Source organism: Octodon degus, unplaced genomic scaffold (genome assembly GCF_000260255.1).
Source record: "Octodon degus isolate 3935 unplaced genomic scaffold, OctDeg1.0 scaffold00014, whole genome shotgun sequence".
Taxonomy (NCBI): Eukaryota; Metazoa; Chordata; class Mammalia; order Rodentia; family Octodontidae; genus Octodon; species Octodon degus.
The window spans coordinates 2,382,501-2,388,558 of record NW_004524590.1 but is presented as its reverse complement, the minus strand read 5'-3'; the positions used below and the strand labels follow the sequence as shown (position 1 = coordinate 2,388,558).

Below are 6,058 nucleotides of genomic sequence, written 5' to 3'. Positions count from 1 at the left end.
CACACACACACACACACTTCACAGAAAAGCCAAAAGTCAAGAAGTTAAATGCTAAGCATTACAATGTACTGTCTCTGTATTTCTTGCTCATTGCCCTACACCTCATTCACTGCATTAGCATTTGTAAAACTGTTTGAACAACCTCTTGAGACAATAACTACTCTAGCTCTGGTATGAAATTCACAACTGAGCCATGATATACAAAGAACCTGGAGGATGCCAATGTGCTTGAAAGTCAAGTAATCAATCCGGAAAGCAATTCATTGTATCTATCTTGAATAACTCTTGCTATGCTTATTTAAGACTAGTGAAGACTGTATCGCATAGAAATGTTGATGTTTCTTTCCTAACATTAACAAACAAAAGAGGTAGAAGAGGGCAGGAGGAGCAAGCAGACATTAAGAAACATTTAAGGGCCAATACATTGTCTGAATTCTTGAAACCTACTCATTTTAGAGGAAAAAAATCTTCCATTTTGGCGGGTAACTTGAATTGGTAATATAGAATAAAAGTAAGGCATACATAGAAAAAGGCACTACTAAAAATCAACAATTAAATTGCCTTCTGTTACCATTTAATCTTAAACTTAAATATTTAAAGCAATCGCCAATCTTTAAGACAAAATATGGTCTTCAGAAAAACTGTCCTATTCTTAGCATAAATAACACTGTTCAGAGTTCAACTTCTACCAAATGTTTTTGAGTTTTTGCATAATTTAGACAGAAAAAAAATTCTTTAAATGATTGCTGGGGTGAATGGGGTAATATTATGGAATAAATGTTTGCTATCCCCAGGACTGTCTGAATAAAGGCTGTGTTTTGTAGTAACAGGGGGTCCTGAGAAAGAGGCTGTCTGACTCCAGAGGTTCCCCTAAATTTGGAGATAGTTTTACTATAATTCCTATTATTGACATTTTGCATTATAACAGCCAAAGATTTCTCAACTTGCTTTCCCCTTCATAAAAAAATCATAACATTAAAAAAAAATCATTGCTCAACTTTCAGGTTTAGGGTCTGCCATAAAGTAACTTCGCCTGTATTTCTCCTGGACTGTGACCTCCTCAAGGATGTTAACTTCATACTTGACAAAGTAGGCCACAAATAATGGAAAGCAAATGAAGACACCCTATTTTAAAGAAATGGAGGGGGAAAAAAAAAAAAAAAGAAATGTAGAGATGTGTAGACGTGATTGATAACAGGCGATTTTATATCAAGATACTGGTTCCTAGACCCCAAATTAAACTGATGGCACAGAAGTCTGCAGTTGACCAGGGACTCTCCATCTGGCTTAGTCATACTGCTAAATTACTCAGATTTCATTTTATTTTCTTTGTGATTGCACATCTTAAAAACCCTTACCTCAGAAATACTACAGATCCAACCTGACCTATGTGAGAGCCACAGGAGAAGAAAGCTATTCGAAAGAAATATTTTCATCCTTTTTATGTTGTTTCCATTGGCAACCAAGTAGACTTTCAAATGAAAGCAATTCAACTTATTCTAGAGTCAGGGTTTTCATTTGTGCCTCAATATTCAGTCTCTTTTACACATAAGGGTGACTGTACCTTGTAAAACTTTCTAAGGCAATAGCCCCAGTGTAGTTTTAAGTTAAAAAAAATGTTTTGTAAACAAGGAAAAGTACCAAAAATGTCAAAAAAATTTTAAGTCTGTCTACCTCTAAACATATTTTAAATAACTACTAACCCATCAAAATTTCTACTATATTTTTCAATCCTATTATTCGATATATTTTGCAATGTAAAAGATCTTATATTTGGTCCAAGCCTAAGTCATGTCACTTTGAATCTCTCAAGGCCTAAGTAAAAAGATACATCCTGAAAAGCACACAAAGACTGCTAGTGAATCTTCTCCAGCACCACGTCTGCCACTGTCCAAGCAGAATGCATGTGAAAGGCACAAGTCAGCAGTCTGGCCCTTTTTCAGCCTCAGCAAAGAAACAGTACAGTAGAAAGATCAGTTGTGCATTAAAAACAAAATAGATTTAGTTATCTTAAAAAGTTCAAATTGTTTGTTGATCCCTACCATTATTAGAAAGAGGAAAAATGCAAGTGTAATATTTAATTTCCCCTGATAAAGGTGTTTCAACAATTTTTTATTTTTAAAATGTTCTTTTGGTCTTCCATGTCCCCACCCCATACTTCAAGCTTTTTTGTTCTCATTTTTTAATATATTAACTTTTATTGTGGTTTTTGGTAGCTTCACAACTTGTATGAAATAAATTCACATCATAGTCTATATAATAACTCTGTAAACTATTAGTCTATTCTTAAGTCTTTACATAGAAAACATTACTTTCCCATAGATAATATTTTTCTTATAAAGCAAAGGTCTTCAGCAGTGATAAGGTAGCCATTTCTTTTCCGGTACTTCTAATTTTCTGTAGCATTTAGAAAAGGAGACTGAAAATGCAAACCATTTTGCTCTGAGTTCCACAAGTCTCCTCAGACTTCTCTCTAAGGAGCATCTGACTTGTGTTCTTCACTGCTGGTTACCCTGACAGACCAACGATAAGCCAACGGGAAATCACAGTCGCACAAGACAACGAAACAGGAAAGCCCACTGGCCGTACTGTGATTCTGTTCAAGTAGAAAGATGTCCTCACCCATAAAAGACAAAGGAATTATAACAGATCCACACATGTGGGGATTATGTTTCCAGCATAAGATTAGGCAGTTGATTTACCAAGGGAGGAGGCATCTAATTCTTATTCTTCTTTACAAGCTGCTTCCTTTGATACTAAGAAAATGGGAGAAGCATTGATGACTAATTTTGTACTCTGACTTCTCAAACTAGCTAGTGGAATTTCAAATATTCCTAAAGGGAATGCCAGATTGGAACTTAAAAGGATAAGCCAAGATCTATCTAACTTCAAAACAAAGTACATTAAGTGTCTCTAAGAGAGCATACCTTGTACACAAAATAAGAACATCTTAGTCCCTTATGAATCCCTTGAAAGACATCACATTTAGGACCCTCCAGATGATTATTCTATGCACCTTTTAAAATAAAGTACTCAGCACTTACTTGAATATTCTAAAAATCTACGAGTGGCCCAGTGACTGACAGCCTCATCTTTTCAGTAGCATGATTCCACTGGCGACGGTGGGACGTTTGCCCTCAGCTGATACCTCATACTAGAAATACCTGAGAGCTTGAACATTTGGTTTCGATATGCTTTTCCTTGCCTACAGTTATGAGTTGACTTTTAAGGAAAGAATATATACCAATACTGACAGCTCAGTATTTAAATTCATTTTGTTTCTAAAATGGAAGAATTACTGATTTGGGTGCAATACAGACCTAGTGAAAAAGTGACTGTTGCTATGTACTAATTGTTGCAGTCTTTTTCTTTTTTGCAGTGCCGCGATTGAACTCAGGACCCTGCACTTGCCAGGCAAGCGCTTATTCTACTGAGCTATCTCCCCGGCCCACAATCTTTCACCTTTGATTTGAAAATAATGGTATCTGCTCTTACAAAACCCTCATCTTGTGATACATCCTTCCTTCTTAAATTTGGTTTTCTACATTTACTGGTTTGTAAATGGCCATTTTCAGTTTATAGTTGGGACTAGCTTTTACATTGGGCTTCTCACCTTCAGACATTTTTCCATATGAAGCAGGACAATTTTCTGGGATGGGGTGCTGTCCTCGTATAGTGTAGGCTACTTGGCGGCATCCCTGGCCTCTAGCCACTAGCTGCCAGGAGTACCTTCCCAGCTGTGACAAACAAGAACATCTCCCGGCATTGCCAGATGCCAGGTGAAGCGAAACCATCCCTATCTCATTGCTGTACATCAGACGTCTGTACCTGTTGAAGTGCTTCAGCATTCTGTGATCCCAGGAACAAGAACTTAGCTCATGCTACTAGCTTGAACACTCCAGCAGGCTGAGCTTAACTCGTAAAGGCTGCTACCTATGGAAAATCAGGAGCTAGAAATAGGAAAATAGTATATATGATTTTTATTATGTCTCAATTTCCTTAATTTTGGGACATTCCCCCTCAAGTAAAGAACAGTTTAAAATATGCTAATCAATACTTGGTTCTTTTTTAAAAAATTATTTCTGTCTACTGGCAAAGGTGGTTTTTTTCTGCTCACATATTTAATGAGATTAACTGTATCTTTTAGCTGAATTTTTCATTGAGTTCCTGTATCTGCTTTAAAATAAACTTCACCTTTTTTTTTTAAGCAGAAAGCCATCTCTCAAGTTAATAGATTCCAGTAACATGGATCTATTACCATGTATCTGCTTATTATATGGTTAAGATTAACAAATAAACATACCTCTTAGAGATTTGTATCTTCTACCCAGATTCCTACTCAGCAAAAAGCTTGGTAGACAGCGGTTAGAAGGAACCGATATTCTTTAGGTTGAGTACCTACCCTAAACTTAAGTTTAGGGCTCAGCTCACAAAGGAGGAACTATTTTAAATACTATCACTAAAAACTACAAATTGTACATTATTTCTTCTCTTCCTCGTCCACATCTCCCCATCACCACCCATCTGTGATGCTGGGAAAGATTTTACAGTCTTTAGGTATTCCAAATGATTTGTTTGTACTAGAAAGAGTCACTATGTACTAAAGTGCTTTATGTCTCTTAACCACATCAGTACATTATAAAAAATTTTTAAAAAAGAAGTTTCAAGTTCTTGTGAGGGGAAAAAAAGATTAAATATAAAAAATTTAGGTTACTATTATTATTAAACAAATTTAACCAAGAATCAAGAGAAACACTTTCCCTCTTGTCTTCCTCCCCCATCTCTCTTTTTTCATAAAAAAGAAAAGTGCAGTGAGAGAGAGGTGAACGAGCAGATGGGAGCTGGGTGGAGGCACAGGAGAGGTCGCCAGCTCCTAGTGATAATGCACAAACATGTGCCTTAAGAGTTCATCCGCTGAAGGTCTCAGTTTGGCCTCTACAAAAATCCGCTTGAGAAAGTCTCGAGTATAATCTGAGACATGAGGTGGAAGCTTTGGGTTTGTTGGCTGAGTGGCGATCTTAAAGATGGCAGCCATTGCTTCAAATTCAGCCCATGGAGGTTTTTCAGTTAGCATTTCTACTACAGTACAAGCTACGCTCCTAAAAAGAAACAAAGAGAAATCCATTACAAAAGCAGTAACATTAGGAAAGAAAACTGTTTAGCCAGAAAATGAGAAACAGGAGTAAAGCCCATAAATATTTCAAAGCGACTTGATTTAAAGTTTCCTATTTCCTTAAAATGCTGTAATCAGCGTTAGAGCAATAGCTCAGAGGTACAGCATCTGCCTTATGTATACAAAGCCTGAGGTTCTATCCACAGCATTGAAGGGATAGGGTAGACATGGTCATGACATACAATTGTGATTTAAATATAAAAGTCATTGGAAATATGCCACAATTTAATATTACCACTTAATCTATATTTTAAGAAAAATTCAGCTTATTTTGTTCTATGTAATTTTCTAATCTGTCCTCAAAAATAAATTCGTCTTCATTTCACAAAGAATCACGTATTAGAAATTGCCTTCAAAAATAGTTTGCCCTCAAGCAGCCGGGGAGATAGCTCAGTAGAAAAGGTGCTTGCTTGGCAAGCGCAAGGACCTGAGTTCAATCCCTGGTTCCACAAAAAAATAAAATAAAATAATAATAATAATCCAAAAATAAGTTTGCCCTCAAGTAATTGTTTTATTTCCTTTCTTGAGACAGGGTCTTGCTATGTAATGCAGGCTGGCTTTGAACTCGCTTATATAGCCCAGGCTTCCCTCAAATTCATGGTGATCCTCCTCCCTCAGCCTCCCAAGTACTCGCACCGAGGTATTAAAATGAATGTCTTGTAAAACTTCTTATGGGTAGGAAGAAATGGCCATTTTATGTTCTAATTTGAAATTATTAAGTAATTAAAAATTAAAGGAATTCTAAGAACACTACCAACAAAGATTAATTTTTAAAAATTTTTCCAGGGAAAATGGAAAGATATCCCATGCTCCTGGATAGGAAGAACCAACATTGTGAAGATGGCCATACTCCCAAAATTGCTGTATAGATTTAATGCAATCCCT

The 6,058-nt window shown here is 36.3% G+C and overlaps 1 protein-coding gene and 1 long non-coding RNA gene across 3 annotated transcripts in view; both read right to left on the bottom strand.

Annotated features, from left to right (window-relative positions):
* Positions 1-6,058, bottom strand: part of Map3k2 (mitogen-activated protein kinase kinase kinase 2) — an 87,799-nt gene that overhangs the window by 8,589 nt on the left and 73,152 nt on the right. The gene's annotated exons all lie outside the window — the stretch shown is intronic.
* On the bottom strand, positions 2,261-4,368 carry LOC111815293. The gene is made up of 2 exons (XR_002820009.1): positions 4,304-4,368; positions 2,261-3,950 (listed from the first exon to the last, which is right to left on the bottom strand). It is a non-coding gene; the product is annotated as an uncharacterized LOC111815293 (long non-coding RNA).